The sequence below is a fragment of the Festucalex cinctus genome, chromosome 10, assembly GCF_051991245.1.
Source record: "Festucalex cinctus isolate MCC-2025b chromosome 10, RoL_Fcin_1.0, whole genome shotgun sequence".
Taxonomy (NCBI): Eukaryota; Metazoa; Chordata; class Actinopteri; order Syngnathiformes; family Syngnathidae; genus Festucalex; species Festucalex cinctus.
This window is the reverse complement of record NC_135420.1, coordinates 11908637-11927899: the sequence shown is the minus strand read 5'-3', so window position 1 is coordinate 11927899 and position 19263 is coordinate 11908637. Positions and strand designations below refer to the sequence as shown.

The following is a 19263-nucleotide window of genomic DNA, read 5'->3' as shown; positions in this document are numbered from 1 at the left end:
AACGCCACAGGAAGACATTAACCTCTGCACATACATGACACGACCATTAAGCCCCAGAGCTGAAATGACTATTGATTTTCCGACTGATGGAAAATTAATCTTTTATTAACTATTCTGGTGATCAATTTGTCTTTTGAAAGCAAATGGCCCACATACAACACATCAAGCATCTGAAACATCTGCATCGGATCTTGTGTAATCATTGCTTTGCTGGGTTAATCTTTGGTCCACCCTTTCTTAAAACTTGAGTTAACTGAAACACTATGCTAGATTAATACACAACCAGTGAAATACAGGTAGGTATGTTTCATGCATTTTCTGGAAAATTAAACAAACCCAACTGTACTTTATTGAGCCCTGTAATAGCTGCATTAAAAAGCAAACGTGTCACTGACAGCAACAAAACTACAAAACACTAATATGCGGTTTTGTGTGCTATGATCGATGTCACTAGCTGAGAGTGCAGCGACGCGTTTTGTGCTCACCTAAAGCTGCCACCGAGAGGAAATGAAAAGCTTGTACAGCTGAAGTTGTGTAGGATGTGACACAAGTGGCCTCTAACCAGGAACAGACTGCCCCTCATTGTAGCATTCAGCCCTCATTAGAGACTTCAAGCTGCCATCAGATCTTATTATCTTGCGTGTGTGTGCATGTGCGCGCGGGGGGTTGCTGGATTGAATGGGCCTAAACGAGATGAGGTGGTATTGGGGGGGGGGGATTCCTGCTAATGTACAGGGCTGCTGGAGACAAGGGGCAGTTTTAATTACAGGATGCATGCGTTTTGGGAAGTGCCGCACCATAAATCTTGGAAATGACCCCTTACTCCCATCCCCCACCACCAAGTATTCTTTATTTGCTCGACATCTTTCTCTCCCTTTGTCAAATTGTCACACAAACAAAGAAGTAGCTGGTGGTTTTACTGTGGTATGGAGAAATGGATGGTAGATCAACCTGTCTCGAGTACCCAATGTAGGTATTCAACTGATGAGAGTATTTTATGAGTTTTTCATGCACCAAGTGGTTGCTAGTAGTGGTACACCTGCACAATACGATCAAAGATAAATAGAACCTGCATCTTAATATATAATATATTGAGTTTTGAATAATTCTAAGACAGTAAGATATTAATAGAATAATGTTTACTATTGTTCAGTGTGTCCATTGCTAGCGCGCTACAAACTACAACCACAACAATAAGTAAACTGTTTAAAAAAAAAAAAAAAAAAAGCAAAGTCTTGTTAAATTTTTCTCTATAGTACGTTTTATACGGCCCCACTAATCTATCTACAGTATATTCTGCTTAATATTGCATTTATGTTATATGAATTAAGCAGAAAAAATCACCTGTGTTAATCCATCTCAAGAGTCGGCCATTTTGCCACTTGCCGTCGACTGAAAATGACATCACATTTGCTCAGGGCTCAGGTAATGACCAAATAATGCTCAGCTGTTTTCTGAGTTTGGTCATGTGACGCTCGCAAGCTGAACAGTGGTCGTTACCAAAGCCCTGAGCAACTGTGATGTCATTTTCAGTAAAGACCAAGTTGGAAAATGGCTGCCCCCTGAGATTCGAGTTTGCTGCTTTTAACTTATATTACATAAACACAATAATAACCAAACGCTGTGTTTAGACTAGTGGGGCATATATCAAAACATCTTGACTTACCCCTTAAAAGGAGTTTCAGTGATCCCTAGCATCATCTAGTGGTCAAAGAATAGCATTAGAAGCACACACACTACGGTGGCTCAGAGAGACCACATTGTGCAAGCCTACCACTAATTCTTATTTTGCGTGAGCAAATGAGCATTTCAGCGAGCGACGGCGACTTGGCAGCCGTTGTGGAGCCCGGCGAGCGACGCCGAAAGACCGAGCGAGCCAGAATTAGCCGGAGCAGCTAACAAGAGCGGCTAGCGGGGGTTAGTTGGAGCCATAGGCTGGAGTGGCTAACAAGAGCGGCTAGCGGAAGAAGCTAGTAAAAAAAAAAAAAGCTAGTAAAAGCATGCGAGAGCAAAGCAGAAAATGGCCCAAATTACGGGAGTTAGTGACAAACACCTGCAGGCCCCAGCTGTGGACGGTAAGCTGCGGTCAACCCACTGGGTCCGACACTCGATACAATAACACCCGGGCTAAATACATTTGCAACCGTAGCAAGAAGATGGCGGCGAAACATGGCAGCTCTAGTAAGGTGAGACTACAGCCATGTATAAAAAGATGACTTGATTTGACTTAAACAGTCGGTTTTTAAAATGAATGAATTATTAGTTCACCACTAGATGGCACTAGGGATCACTGAATGTCCCTTTAAAAACTCAGAGAAATTGTCAATAATTAAACATTAAATTGATCATTTATCTTTGGACCTCAAGTTGTGGGCAGTCATTGTATAAAGTATAAAGGTTTCCATGCACACTAGTTAGTTAAGCGTGAGAATTGCACAGTAGCCCTTTGGCTATTCTGTATCCAGTTTCAAGTTCCATTCAGAGTTCACTGTTAACACAGGCGTGGACACGTATCCCGCTTTGTATCAGACTACAGGCGACAATCACGGAATGCTGCGCCAATTAGTGAGCAAAAGGGCCAAATCTGTGTTTCATTCATTTCTTTTCACATTCTAGCTGGCCATTTTGCCAACTCTGACTGATTCACTTTAGTCCATAAAAGAGGCAAATGGAACATGAATGATCACAGATTATGCTCATATGACTGCAGATCTGAAAGTAATAAAAGTGAGATAATAGTTCTTTCTTCTGTTGGGCTCCTAAATGGAACATAACCTAATTTCAGTTTACGATTTACAATCATCATGACCATAGTCCTGCATGTGCTGTCATCTAAAAATAAAATTTGAAAACCAGTGGCTTGTAATGAGCCACTGGCTTTATAGCAGGACATCGACCATTAGGAAATAGATGTTTTTTGTTTTTTTTAAATTAGTTTATTTGGAAAATTATGTTGCCCTGCGATTGGCTGGCAACCAGTCCAGGGTGTCCCCCGCCTACTGCCCAGAGCCAGCTGAGATAGGCGCCAGCAGCCCCCGCGACCCTTGTGAGGAATAAGCGGTCAAGAAAATGGATGGATAGATGGAAAATTATGTCAGCTTAACCGACTGGACGTCTGCTTTTTGCAGTTAAATTCACTCCCCTTTTCCTTGAATTACTTTAAGACATGAAGTAAATTAAATACATACGCCACAAATAAGCATCACTTCATAATTTAATTAATTATTTTGTCGGTAATTTATTTGTCGGTAAATTGGAGGCTTCAGTTATGACTAAATTCTACAAGACAGAATTCAACCTGTTTAACCAAATACAAGCAGGCAGGAGCCTGTTCAGCCTTGAACAATTTCACTCCCCAATTTTAGCTTTAAACATTAAATTATTCATATATACTGGCCGCCACACTACTTATTCATCCAGTTCTATGGTCTGTTAACCCACATTAACGTCCTTTTTGTCAGTTTCTCCTTTCATTTTCAATGTGCACTGATATTAGATTATATTGTCTCGTGTTTTTTTTTTTTTTTTTTCTTTCCTCTCTCACCGATTCAGTACTAATGCACATTATAGCCACACCCCACACACATACCTTATCAGGCAGAGCTGGGTGTGGTTGGTATAGGCTTACTGTATGGTTTTCATGTTTGTAATGTGTGAGCAGGGGTTGGGGCCCCTCCTGGATTAAAGCTCTGCTATCCAGATAAACAAGAAGAAACTAGAAAAACGACAATAAACCGGGCCAACTGGTATCGCTTGGATTCATGTCGCTGCAAGAAATAGATTATAACAAAAAACACTTGATGTCACTGAAAAAGGAGCATACATTTTGTTACAAAAAAAAAAAAAAGGTTGAGATCAGACTGTATTGCACACCAGCCACAGAAAAATACATATTTTGTGTAAAACATGCTGATCAGTTCCCACCCTGGCCATGTATGTAGATCAGCAACTGCCCTTCTGCTGATAAATTATAAGGAGGCCTCAGACACAAGACAAAGTGGTTTATGATGAAAATAATCAGTAACTACAGAGCAGCCTGTTGCTGCAGATTTGCAGTCATCAATGTTGGTGGAAAGTAATACTGTTTGGGGAGGGGATTTATTTCAGTGCAGGGGGAGGGTTTGCTTCACTGCTGGTGCAAATGGATGTTAGTAAGCCAGCGGCACACAAGTGTCACGTAGCACATAATAAGGGCTTTGCAACAGAAAACCAGAACCCAGAGGAGAGTGGAGTATCGTCTACAACTCTTCATCAGGACTGGATGACTTATCAAGCATTCCTCTTAATGTTTAATTTTTCCTTTAAAAAAAGAAAATAGAGACGTGACGTACACTAATAAGAACATACATCAAATGTGACAACTGAAACATGACTGCAACAAAACACATAAATCTAAATCAAAGAGTCGGTTTATCCACTTTTCAACTTGAAAAACAAAACAAAACCGTTACATAGGTGGTTGATGTATGACTAAAGACTGGCTAACGTTATTGTAAAACATATTTGCCTTCTGGATAGCTACACAACGAATGTTCTTGCAATGAGTCAAGTTCTTAAGTTGCATGATTGCTGGTAACCAGATGTGATTTGCATTATTCGTAAACAAAGACTATCTTGTGGTCGTTGCGCAACAGAAACCAGATATTGTTTAAAAAACGTTGCAGAAGAAGTTACTCCATTTGTTAATCAACATCAACTCCAAATGAACATTACTTTATAAATTATTTAATGACAGGAAGTCCTGCTCATCTGGAATGAGGAGGAATGGATTGTGGAAAAGAAAAGCGCAATAAGTAAACTTAGTGAGTACTAAGTGACTCATAAAGGCGGGGGAGGGGGAATTGTAGCGAAAAGGGGTCTAGGTCGGGGAGTTTATACAGCCCTTGATCACATGATCAGCCATTTTCAAACAGTGTATTGTATCAGGCAACAGCCTATTTTTATAGATACCCTTTATCCCCCCGCCCAAAAAAATTAAATGTATGAATTAGGGGTGTGAATTGCCTAGTACCTGACGATTCGATTCGTATCACGATTCACAGGTCACGATTCGATTCGATACCGATTAATCCCGATACGAATTTATAAGTCGATTGTTGCGATTTTTTTCATTCAAATTTAGAAAATACTAATCACTAAGCTTGTAGAGTGTAAGATTTATATGAAAATGTATTATTTATTTATCTGAAATTTCAGTCTTATAGAGGTTGTAATCTGTTTCATGTTTGAACAACATTAAAATAAAATATTAAGGCTTAATGTTCCGTTCATATAACATTCTTCCATGCTCAAGGTGTGAATCCTAACCCGAAGTCAGACGTTTTGTTGAATATTTTTCTATTAAAAATGGAAGTTTAAAAATCGATTCACACACACACACACAAAAAAAAAAAAAAGGCAATGATGATAAGACGTTGAATCGGTAAGACTACCGAATGAACAATTCTGAGCTCTTTAAAAAAAAAAAATAAAATAAAATAAAATAAAAAAAAATTCGATTTTCTTTTTTGAATCGATTCGAGAATCGCGCGATGTAGTATCGCGATATATCGCCGAATCGATTTTTGTTTTTAACACCCCTAGTATGAATATTCTTCAATTCAAAGAACACACAGCACAGTATTTTCTTTTTCTGAAGACTCCTCTTGTGTTACTAATGACACAATTCAATTTGGAATGGCGGCAACCGACTTCTAAGAAGCCTTGAGAGTCTGTATTTAGTATATATTTGTTGCACGTGAATTTGAGAGTTTTAATGAAAGAAGACCCTTTAGTGACCTTTCAGAACTACATCTGCAGGGGGAGAATGCTATGCGGCTCTACGATTAGCAATTTGTCTGTACTTTAACAGAGGACTGAGTCAGAGGGGCCAAATTTTGAGTCCGAGCCCACTAACGGATTGTAGTAAAGACATAAAATGTGTGTTGGGCATTTAACATTGGGTAACCTTCTCTTTTTACCTCATGACTTGATGAAGAGTGACCAACCGTCATCTTTTAACTGGACATGTCTAGTTTTTTACATCCTGTCTGGGCGTCTGGAGTGAGGCTGTAAAGTGTAAATACATGAAAACGTCTGGTTGTCAATGTGTTGAATTTGACTGATAATTAGTGCGGTAAAGAGGAGGCGGAGTGCACCGTATTGTTACCGCAAATGGTAGACCTCGGAGTTGATTGATGAGGGATGTAGAGTTAAAAAAAAAAAAAAAAAAAAAAAAAAAAAAAAAAAAAAGTCATTTTGTTTTATGTTATGTGTGTTATATTTCTTTCTTTTAGAAAACGTAGGTCAACTTTTTTTTATGTACCTTACTTGCTAAGCGTCTCGGCAGCTCATAATAGCTCACTGGTAGCGCTCTACGCTCCTAAACTGGAACCATTATCACAGCAGGTGTTTGATTGTGTCCTTTTTTTTTTTTCTTAAAGGGGAAGTCAACCCAAAGAATTTTACTTGACAACATGTTCTATGCAGCTCCACTAGTCTAAATATGGTATTTTGGTTAATATTGCGATAGTGGAATATGAGTTAAGCAGCAAAATCCAGCAGTTTTTGTCAACATCAACTGTCGAGTAAAAATTACATCACAGTTGCTCAGGTCTCAGGTAGCAACCAATCACAGCTCAGCTTCAGAATACAGGTGAGCTGTGATTGGTTGTTGCCTGAGCCCTGAGTAACTGTGATGTCATCTTCAGTCGACAGAAATTGGCAAAATGGCAGCCTCCTGAGATGGATAAAAATGGCTAGATTTTGCTTCATAACACATATTCCTCAAATGTAATATTAATCAATCAATCAATCAATCAAATGTCATGTTTAGACTAGTGAGGTCACACATATTATTGTCAAGAAATGTTTAAGGTTGACTTCCCCTTTAACTCATTTGCTCCCAAAAACGTATAAATACGTTCTATTTTAAATGTTGTGTCCCAAAGACGTATTTATACTTTTTTAATGTTTTATAGTAGTTATTACAAAAATGGCCAGCAGGTGGCAGCAGAGTATACGAGATCAACCAGAACCATGTTGCAAACAAGCTGTTTTGCCCACAGTTTAAAACATATTTTTGAATAGTGATGAAACTTAGCTATATTCTAGCACTAATTGCTGCAAAACGGAAACAGATAGAAATATACTTGTTTTTTCCTGATGAAAGAAGAGACTCTAATCTTTCTTTTGGTAGGTTCCATGTTTTTATAGCAATGGAACACAATATACTGTGGGCCTTGCAATTCAGTCAAAATCCAGTAAAAGAGCCGGGAGTGAATGGAATTGCTTCAGTGAACATGGCTGGGAGTGAATGAGTTCAAATGAAACATGGTCACCCTTCTAGACACATTCGGAAAGTGTTGTTCGTGTTAACATTTCAAGACATAACTATACAGAGGAGTGATGAAATGTATAAAATACCATTTTTTTCAACATACTAATACTATTTCAATATCCCCACATATCGTATTGAGTCTTGAAAAGCAACATTTCCTGCTTGTAGAAGATCACTGTTCCAGTGTGAACAACACCTACTGGAATGTACTTCAAATCAAATACAGGAAACAGACGCCTTCCCTTCTCAGTCTGATACCACATTGTTTCAATATAGAGTTGAATTCAGCTGGAAAATGTGGAGCAAAAGCAGCGTGACAGAAACATCTCATACGTGTCTCCATAAACTCAGATCGATAATGAATCCATCTATGTCCGCTCTCTACGACCCTCCCCCTCCAGCGCACAATTAACAGCAACAATAGATCTGTTTTACTGCAGTTACATTCAACATTGTTTTATTGACAGGCGGGATCAAAAGTATCATAATCCGCAGTGACCAAGCTGACCTCATAAATTCAAGCGTATCGACTGAGTGTGAGGGGCTGAGGCACCAGCCAAAGACAAACAAGCTCTGTCAAAGAGCGATCTGATTTAGCTCGGTCTATAACAATCGTTCTTTGCGCAAGAGAAGGGTGCCTGTGTATATTTGTGTGTCAAGTGACCATCTTTTCCTTAATTCCCTCCTCCAATACACTTGATTCAAATGATCAGGATCGTTATCAGGCTTCTGCACAGCTGGCTGATGAGCTGATCATTTGAATCAGGTGTGTTGGAGAAGGCAGGATAGTGGCCGTCGACTGGATCTGGACACCCCTGATTTCAGGTATTTTCATAAACTGTAGGCCAATTCTAATTTTCTTTGCCCATATATGACATGTATCAGATTTTTTTTTTCATGCAATGTGAACGGTACAATTCTGATTTGTTCAAATATGACCCATTTTCCTTTTGTACGTGGATATACCCTCCTGATATGTGTCCGATGCGACTGCAGTTTGGCTGCTCAGGTCGCGCTCATCCAACCTATACGTTATCAAAAGATGTCGCAATTGTTCGATAAAAGAGAGTGTGAAAAACAATGGTGAATGAAGGAGAAAAAAAAACAGTCGGGGGTGAAAAGAAAATGCATTAGAGCAGATCAATATATGGGGAGATTGGCTGAAGTACAAATTACTTGAAATGATCACAAATGTGTCAGGACTGAGACCAACATGTAAACACTGCGTCACGTAATGTAGTGTTTTGTGCGCATTCATGTCACTTGTCGTGATGTTTTGTTCAGTGCGCACATGTCATTGATGCATGCATTCTGTTCACATTAAAAGCTGCTGAAACGTTGTTTTTTTTTTTTTTTAACTTCTGGTTTATTCCTGTCAATCATGGGTCACACCACAGCAAGTAACGCAAATGTCTGGAACAATCTGCAAAATTACTAAAAGCAGTAATATGCATGCCAGGCCACTAGTTGGCAATAGCTGGTCACTTACATGGCTAAACTGGCTTTACAGTAAGGGTGTCAAGCGATTAAAATTTTTAATTGTGATTAACTGCATGACTTCAGTAGTTAACTCACGATTATTCACAAATTTTATATCTGTTCTAAATGTACAATAAAATATTTCTTTCAGAGTTTTCATACTCGTGAACATAAAACTGGGAAAAAAATGTTAAACTAATAGAAATATAGCTGCATCTTTTGGCTATTGATATGGTAATATCAGAATAATACATAAAATTGAGTTAAAATAAAAAAAGACGTGTCATGACTGTGTTTTGTTTGTGCAAATGTCTGATGTTTTGTTTTATTTGAACTGTTGTAATCAGCATGTAACCAGCAACTATGTGATGTCAGGAATCTTTAATCTCGTTCGACTGGTCAGAAGCCAATCAGTTTTACCCGCGCGTCAGTCAGCAGCCAATCAGATAAATCCATGTCAGTCATGTTTCAACAACCTATCAGGGTTACCCACATGTCTGGCCGCAGCCTATCAGATCCATTCGCAGCTATAAAAGTGAGACAGAGAAGTGTGTTTTTTGCCGAATTATTCATCTGCTCCTCTGGTCTAACCTTATTCCATGCCTCTGGATCCATGATGCCTTCTCGTTGTTTCTGGTCTAGTCGTGAGTGCGTTCCGCGTAGGCAAGATTTGTTATGCGAATAAAGTGTTAAACTCTTATTTGTGTCTGCGTTTTTGGGATCCAACTCCAGGACATAACAAGACATACTTACTGTAAAAAGTGTGATATTAAGAGTGTGATATTGATTTGTGTTGAGGTAATTTTTATGCCTCAAGATGGCATTGTTGCATTTGTTCGACATTGGTGACAGCTAAGTGCATTCTTATTTTCATATTAAGAGAAATCTAATCTTTAACATGAACTGGTGAAATTCTGCACATTTTTTAACAGTCTTCACAAATATATATGAGTTATTATTAAATGTATTACTGCTAAATTTTCGCAAGGACGTGCCTGCTGCGTTGCGACTGGAATTGCCCCAGTACAGGCTTTCCAAGTAAGGGGCGGTCAAAAACGGTAGTGGCGATAAAGGAACTTTAAATTAACACACTAATTTTGACACCCCTAATTTAAACATTAACAGTAATCCACAAATTTGAGACGATATTCAAATGTTTGTGATATCATGCTCAAAAATGGACCAAACAACGTAGGTTTTCCCCCTATTTCAGTTAACAATGTAATTACAGCCCCTTTATGTGCTGACATGCAAAAATCAGTGAATGAAGACGTACTCCATGCTTGCATTCCACCACACTACCATCAGATAGCATGTCTTGTACATTTGGATAAGAATCAGAAATAAATAAAGACCAGTTTTCCCAGGCCCGCAACAGCCAGACGTTGCGTATCTGTGGGCAATCTCTTTTAACATCCCAATCAGAAGCCAAAACTCCACGTTGAACGGAGGGGCGGTTAAAAAGTTTAAACACACCCACGTCAACCCTTCAGTATAATTTTGCTGTCAATTATCCATGAGGACTCTTCAAGTCAATGCTTGAATGAGTATGTAATATATAATCATTACATTTGACTTCTTTGATAAAGTTATTTATTCACAGCCAGTGCCCCAGATCCAAAGCAGACGGTGGGTCTGTCAAAAGGGCACTGATGCAAACAAGATGAAGACATACAGGGAGATATTTAATCTAACCCAGGAGGGCTGAAAAACTGAGGTTTTGGTTACACTGTCACTCAGAGTGATAGATGAGCAGTGTGTTGAGTTTAATGGTTGACAGCCGAAGCCTTTAAAGCATATCTGGCCCACCCAGCCCGCATGCAGGCCTGATATCTATGGCGCTCATCAAAGATGAAGATGTTGTGGCCACCTCGCCTAGCTCACCACCACTAATCAATAGGTGGGGGCTCGGCAATTCGACCTCAAGGAACTTCTCAATTTGTCCTAAACATGCTTGTGCCCAAAATCAAACCAAAATCTGAAGTACAATATTCTCAGTTAAATGTGTCAAAGTTGGTTTTTCCTCATTCAAAGATTGAGTGAGAAGACTTTCACTTCTGACATCCACACTCACAATTTACCATTCTTCTTTGTTCTTGATCCACAAGACAAAAAAAAGTCAAGTGCAGAATTTCACAAACAACATACAGCGCCATGAAAAAGTACGACGGCGTATTAGAGCCACGTATAAATATATATTTTTTTAGAGGGTGGGGGCAATATTCAGAGAAAAAACACGCAAATTCGCCACTTTATAAAGTCACGAATTTGCGACTTTCTAGAGTGTCAGATTTGCGAGGAAAAAAACTCTGAAATTTACAAGAAATACATGTAGTGTACTACTTGAGTGTTTGCGCCGATACTTTTCGGTCAGATTTTCAAATAAGGAGATAGCAGTTGGTAATGGGTACATGGCTAGTGACAAAGATGCCTTGCTTTGCGAAGGTCCACACCCTGAGGATCAAGTATTTAAGTTAATTTGTTAAAATGCATATTTACTTGTACATTTATGTTTCCAGAATTATTATTTACACTTTCATACTTTTTTTTTTTTTTTTTTTTTTGTACCAGTATCTAAGTTGATGTGTCAAATCTGCTGCTCTCCGTCATTCACTTGCATTTACCTAAAGAATTCTAGCTTCTGATTGGTTAGTGCTAGTCAGCTGATAGGGGATCAGGAAGTATTGCCGCTCTAGCTGCCGTGTATGATGAGTAAAGTTTGAATTAAGAATGAATCCATCCTGTCTTTTCATTTTAGTCCCATTAACCACCAACGAATCCTCAAATGATAAGACTATAGCTACGCTACTTGTATTTCTCCAAAGTTTGAGTTTAAAAAAAAAAAAATTCTCAAATCTGCCACTTTATAAACTCGTAAATTTGCCACTTCAGAAAGTCGTAAATTTGCCACTTTCTAAACTTGCAAATTTACGAGGTTTTTTTTCTCGCAAATTTGCTACTTTAGAAAAAACATATTTATACGTGGCCCTAATACACCGTCGTAAATAAAATTATTTGTCCACTCTTTAAATTATTATTATTTTTTGCATAGTTTACCCTTTGTTTAGGATTATCAAACATCAGACCAAGAAAACCAAAGTAAACATAAAATGCAGTTGTTTTAAATGGTCATTTTATAGCGTTTTCAGTGAACCTAACATGCATGTATTTGTATTTGATACATCATATTCAGGAAGAAAGGCTGCATTTTCATTGTCATAAGTGAGTGAGTATGTCATGATAGAAAAGAATATGTGTGTGGGCGCATCTGTGTAATGCAACCTTGCCTTGACAATTATAGATCTAACACCTACTGAAAAGTCCGTTGTGCTTTTCATCCTATTGGGGCTTTTCATTGTGCATCCATATTGAAAACATGACATCTTTTTTCCGCTCTCCCGTCCAGTGACATTTCGCACAAAGAGCCATTCTGACCTTGAAAACACTTGTCCAAGAATCTCGCTGTCTGACCCAGCACTTAATTGATTCTTTCAAGACTTTTAGTGCTTTCAACTCTCGCTACCTTTTCAGGGACATCTAAAGGCAGCATCGCAATGTCAACGCTTTGGTTCAAATGAATGCCTTTATCTGGGTCATTTTATAGGGAACATGCAACTTTTGTTTGCCAGCTCTGTGCATTGAGCGAACATCTATTTCCACTTTCCAGGATTGTATTATGACACGAGGCCACAAGGCGAGAAGGCAAGCGGCACCCTTGCTGTTTGGAGAGAAAATACACCTCTCACACAATGTGGTGGGAACGACAAAGGAGGATGTGGGCCATCTGTGAGTCTTGCTGTTGCTCAAGAAATGGTCATTTCCTCATTTCCTATGACTTTGTTGCGGGGTGGCAAATGGCAATTTGTTAAAATCTAATATTAAAAGCTGGAGCTGGACTCCAACTTATCCCATCTTTGTTTACATTTCTACTTCACTCCCCCTTTCCCTCGCCGTATTGAGCGGTTGCCTGTTTCTAGTATGAGTTACTTGCACACGTCTTGACATCAGCCTCACAACACATGCAAGGCGCTGGACGTGGTTCAAATAAAGCACAGTGCTTCTGTCAAAACAACGTTGTATTACACACCCGACTTGGAACAGCTTCAAAGCGCAATGACAACTTTACTTACGCTGCACGCGGCCCCACCCCTTCGCACTGAACAGGAAGACGGTGACAGGTCCTCCGTGCAGCCCCTGCCTTTTTGTTTTACAGCCTTTTGTTTTCATGACATGAACAATACCACAAAGTCTGCTTTTCCTTTCGTTAAAATCCATACCACTGCAGAGGGGTGTGGAAAGGAAAGGGCTGTTCGATTACAGGGGGGGGGGAAATCACATTTATTTTGGCAATAATTGAAATCACGATTATTTATTTTTGATACAAAACAAGAAAATGTTTAAGCATTTAAAAATATGACCATAAAAATACAAACATAATTGTGTAAGTTCCCTTTGGACCAAACAGAATTTATAATAATATATATTGATCATATGTATTTATTTATTTATTTCTGTTGGTAAAAACTTGAAGTTGGAGTGCAGCTTGTGCACTGTGCAGTAGTAGGACAATCAATTATTATTATTATTTTTTTAAATGTTTAAAATGTAAAAAACAAATATTACAAAAATAAAATAAAAATTCTTAACACTAACTATATTTATGCAAGTTCTTTTTGGATGAAACAAAATTTATTAAATTAGTTATTTTAAAATTAAAAAAAAAAAGTGCAAGTGTATAAATTCTAGCTGTCAAATAATTACATTTTTTAATCAGATTAATCACATCTTAGAATTTTGATTAACCACAATTAATCGCTTAATTATAAAGGCTTTTTATCAAACATTTTTGCCTGCCAAATTTAAAATGCACCTGTTATGTGTTATTTTTTTCGGCATTTAATGTTAAGAGGATGTCGTAAAAAAATTTTTGATCCACTGCACATGTTCATCCTCCTCTTTTTCTAATCAGTTAATTACTTGCATAATTTAAAGTGGGAAAAAAATGACCCCAATAGTTTGACATGAACAAATATTCTGAATATCACACGCAAACATTTATTAACTCATTCGCTCCCAGCCATTTTCAGAGAAGCAATCCCGTTCGCTCCCGGCTGTTTTACTGGATTTTGACTGATTTTACAAGGCCCACAGAATATTGTGTCTATTGCTATAAAAACATGGAACCTATCAAAAGAAAGATTGAAGTCTCTTCTTTCATCAAGGAAAAAAAGTATTCTTCTATCTGTTTCCGTTTTGCAGCAATAAAGATTAGGATATAGGCTAAGTTTAATCAATTTTCACAAATCTATTTTTAATTGTGAGTAATTGAGCTTTTTTTCAACATGGCCCTGGTTGATTTCCTTTGCTCTGCTGCCACCTACTGGCCGTTTGTGTAATAACTACCATTTCTGCAAACGTTCTTTGCAGTTGAGAGGCTGTGTTAAAGGCTTCTGTATGCTCTGTCATTTAAAAACAAAAAACAAACAAAACAAAAAAACGTCTTTGGGACACTTAAAACCTTTTTAAAAAACGTATTTATACGTTATTGGGAGCAAATGAGTTAATTTGAATTGTTACAAATGCAACAATGGAGAATTAAAGCTAGCCTTCATCAGATGCAAATCATTTAAGCCTGATTCTGATCATTTGGATTATTTTTTTATTTTTTTATTTTTATTTTTTATAACAAATGGTAAGTCTGTGCAATTAACCGAAAATCAGTTACAATTCAATTACCTTTCACAATTACAAAATCAGCATAATCATAAAAAAAGATTAATTAATTAATTTTTGAGTTGTTTACATTTATACTAGTGCTGTCAAAGTTAAAGTGTTAATTTTTTTCTGATTAATTAATTAGTTATCGCATTAATCATGTATTAACGCAGATGAATTGCACTATTAATTTTGTCTGCAGATGATCCTTTAGCTTGACAGCGGATGGCTACGTTAAAGGTAGCACAGGTTGTGTTTGAACAATAAACATAACATGCATTAAAGTGAAGCATTTAAAAGTGACAATGGCGATGTTTATCTACAACAATAAATGAATACAAGCCAGATGTAAAAAGGTTTCCAAGCAAACTTCAGTGGAATACAAAGCCAACAATCTCTTATTCGACAGCTGTATCAGCAAAAAGCTGACAGGCAATCCCTATAAGTGTCGCTCCCGCTTGGCTCTCATTCAAGCTATACTTCCTGTAGTCCCAGTCAACCCCATCCCCCCTCACAGTGTGTGTGTGTGTTTGAGCAATTTAATGTTTAATGCCAAATGCCCTCCACTCACCCTGATCACGGTGAGTGCCATGAATTTTTAAAGACATCCCTTCTTTACTGTCCATCTGGGCTCCATCTGCCCTGCTGCTGGTTTTTAAGGTCCACACAGACTAACTTCAAAGGCGCCGCCTGGCCTCTGAACCTTTTGGGCCTGATGAGGATTCCGCTTATTAAGGGGGGCATGAACCATTTTTTGCAGCGGTCAAGCTAATACAAAATCATTTAAACAAAAGTGTGCCCAAAATGAAGGGGAGAAAAAAAGTTAACATAAATCCTATTTGTGTTTAAAAATCACCGACCGGTACTCAATTGAATCACTGCACTTAAAAATGGTGTAAAAATGGACAAACCTGACAATAAATGTGGATGAGGCAACATAAATAACAAAATATGGCATGTATGAACTGATTTGGATTCTGTTGTCTGTTAATCTATTGTTCAAAGCTGCACACGTTGCATGCTATTATTTACCATTATAGATCTGCCCGTTCTCAACCAGATAACACAATGTGTCAAGGACCCTCTTTTTGTATACAGCCTTAAAATAAACATCAAACTAATAACATTATGAGCTTCAATTTTAAATTTAAATTAAATTTAATTAAAAATTCTGATTTGGGTTTCTCTGATACCTACGGAAGCGTATTGCATTCACTTGAAAAAAAAAAATCTGTTTTTCTGACTAATTTTTTGGGGAGCTTTGTTTTTTTGAGTATTTTTTAAAAAAAAATTCTGTTTATCTGAATTTTTTTTTTCTGTTTTAGTGAATATTTTTTTCTGTCATAAAAAAAATATATATATTCCAAAAAAACAGAAAAAAAAATTGCTCCGAAAAAGGGGGAAAAAAAACATTACTCCGACAAACAGGGGGGAAAACATTATTTAAAAAAAACGGAAAAAAATTAAAAATAAAAAAACAGAAAAAAAAAATTTCCCAAAAAACAGAGCACCGACTTCTGTTTTTCGGAGTAACTTTTTGGACCTCTGAACTCCAAGTGACTCCCACCTCGCAAGCAGACTACTGTATAAACTATACGGTATACATACAGATAAGACATATTCAGCTCGTAGACAGTTAGTATAAGGCCGGAGGTGGGGTGGCTGTTTTGTTCCGTTTTGTTTTTTGTTTTTCCTTGATAAAAAAAAAAAAATAGTGACCACCCACAAACCCCCCATCTCGCCTCCGGCATTATACTAATTGCCTACGAGCTGCATATGTCTGTATATGTCTCAACTGTACGTATACCGTATAATTTATACAGTAGTCTGCTTTCGACGTGGGAGTAACAAGATGGCCGCCCTGTGACTTCAACGGCTTGCACTGGCGTGTATGGGCTATCGCCTATCCAGTCATATATACAGGTCAGTGGTCTGCAACAAGTCATTTGGAGTTCAGAGGTCCAAAAAAAATTACTTTGAAGTTGGTGCTCTGTTTTTTGTAATAATTTTTTTTTCTGTTTTTTGGAAGAACTTTTCCCCCCCAGTTTTTCGGAGTAAAGTTTTTTTCCTGTTTTTCTGAATATCTATTTTTTTATGACAAAAAAAAAAACATTCAGTGAAAAAGAAAAAAAAATATTCAGAAAAACAGGAGTTTGTTTTTTTGTTTTTTTTTCAAGTTTTTTTTTTCAAGTAATATGCTTCCATAGATACCAAACAAGCTTGGATATTTTTTTTTTGGTATCAATTTATACTGAAATGACAGGGTTTTTTTTCTTGACAGAAGAACATGATTGTACAGATGAGGCAAGAAAACGTCAGCAAAAATATATCCACCTTATAAGAACATAGCTCGGGTCAAAAGTTTCCATCATGTGGATAAGTCACTGCTTTTGCAACAGATAACGCATGTCTTTGGCAATGCTTTGCATGATTGACTCAGCAATTGCCTTCCATCTGGATTACCTTTCAAAGCAAAACAATGTGAAAATGATTCCACTCATCCATCCTTTTCTTACTGGGAATTAAACTCACAAGTCTTTTTTTTAATAGCTGATTAAGAAATAGGAAAAGTCACTAAATATAGTGGCAAAGTCGTTAATTTGGCAAGACTGTTCGCAGTAATATGAACGCTGTGCACATCATTGGGGATGCACTTTGAAATATGGAAGCTATTTGATAAACATTATTATTATTTTTTTTTGTGGGGGATCGCCCTCCCAGCCTCAATGTGAGCCATTTCATGAATGAAAATGAATAAAGTTAAACAATCTTGCTATAAAGCATCAGCCTAACACCTGCACTGAGGGTGACCTCTGAAAATGACGCACCCTCAATCGCATGCATGCTGTTCAAACAAAAATAGTCCCTGGGAGTGGAGAAGGGAAGTCTTTTGACCTAGCCCCCCACCCCAACTTTTTTTTTTTTTTTTACTTTTTTTTTAATTTTACCCAAGATGAATTGTGAGTGCCATTTCACTAATGATTGATTATTCATTGTGAAAATATTTATATTAATTAGGAATGTTCTATACCACTTTTTTCAGACCAATAGCAATACGAGTACTCAACTCTTGAGTTTCACAGATACCAACTACCGATACCACTTGTACTTTTGATACATAAAATCCCCTCCCACAAAAAAAAAATAAAAATAAATAAATACCTATATATCCCAATTTTGCATTTCTTCCTTAAAATTGCATGAAATTAATCAACATTATCAATTTGTTTGATTTCTACAATGTAGTTCCTGATCATAAAACGGCCATAAAAGGGTGGTCGCGATACTGATACCTTGAAATAGGCAAGCAGATGCCGGCACTCATCCATTCCTATTATTAATAGACTGTATATCTGATATATAAATCATCGGAATTCCTATCCATCCATTTATCTATCTTTTACTTGTTTTGGAAATTCTTGGCTTTGGACATTAGAGATAAAAGTTATTATCTGGTCCTTACATTGACCACACCTAATTCTGCTACCCCTGATGGAATTCAATAACATTAACAGTCATTATGTTCATATCACATCAGCCTATCATAAATGTCCAACAATAATGCTGCTGCTGGATTTATTTTTTGGTATTTTTCAATTGTATTTGGCTTATTGGTGGATTTATTGTAATCCTTTTATTAAAGTCCAATCCTATCCTATGGCTGTAAACTAAACTAAGTTCACTCTTCTTGCACCGCTTGCTCTCCATCTTCTTTTCCATTTTAATCTGTCAATTAACATAATGGGTGACATTGTTTTTTAAATGAAAGCCAGGGAAACGTTCTATTTGGAAGCAGTCCCAACCGCCATCGACTGATAGACAAACATAAGGTTTCTACTGAGGATTTGAGGTTCCAATGGCCACATTATCACCCGGCCTCAGGCACATTCCAGCAGCCTCCACCCACCTGCCCAAAAATAAACTAAACAAGCGTTAACTCTTTCCTCTCCACCCAGTGCCCCCAAAGTGCTCAACCTAAACATGAAATCATGTACTGTAAGCAATGAGTAGTATATTTAGTTTTATGTGCTGCTTGGAATTTGAGCAGCAAAGTGCTTTCAAGATCACCAATATTACAATCATAGGCGCAAAGTTTAATATTATTATTATTTTTTTTATGTATTTTTTTTACACATGCTTACAATCATAAGCGCAACGTTTAAAGCCAGACTTTTTTTTTTTTTTTTTTTTTTAAACACAGGCTTCCATTGTTTCCATTATGTCATGACACACGTATGCACTGTGAAGAAACTGGGTAGGACACATGTGAACAACATTGTGGGTCATGTTGTAGAGCACATGTTTGGGACTTTCCAAATGTTCACTTGCTGAAGAATATTCTCGGTGACCATAAGTATGAATTAATCAAGTCATATTTGTTGGCCTTGTGATATACGACTTAATTTGTTTTTAGGTCCCATACGGTAAGTGAACAGACAAACTATTTGCAATTACTACTAATTCCAAGCAAATGCATGTAGGGAAACTATTTTCCACAAATGTTTGCCTGTAGATTTAACTACAGACTTCAGTTCACATGATTAGAAGAAACCACAAATCATAGGCAACCTAAATCACAGCCCAAACTACAGAGTATGAGGTTAGAATTATCATGGGAAAAGTGCCTCTACTATCATAGGTAGGTCATTTGAACTTTACTCACATAGGCATGGCACATTCACACTGCAGTATTATCACTGGTCACATCTGCAGTTCACACTAATCACAGGGCTGACCCACTCCAGTGTGAA

General features: G+C 37.5%; 1 protein-coding gene across 2 annotated transcripts in view; it reads right to left on the bottom strand.

Annotated features, from left to right (window-relative positions):
* Positions 1-19263, bottom strand: part of arid3a (AT-rich interactive domain 3A) — a 57823-nt gene that overhangs the window by 14899 nt on the left and 23661 nt on the right. The gene's annotated exons all lie outside the window — the stretch shown is intronic.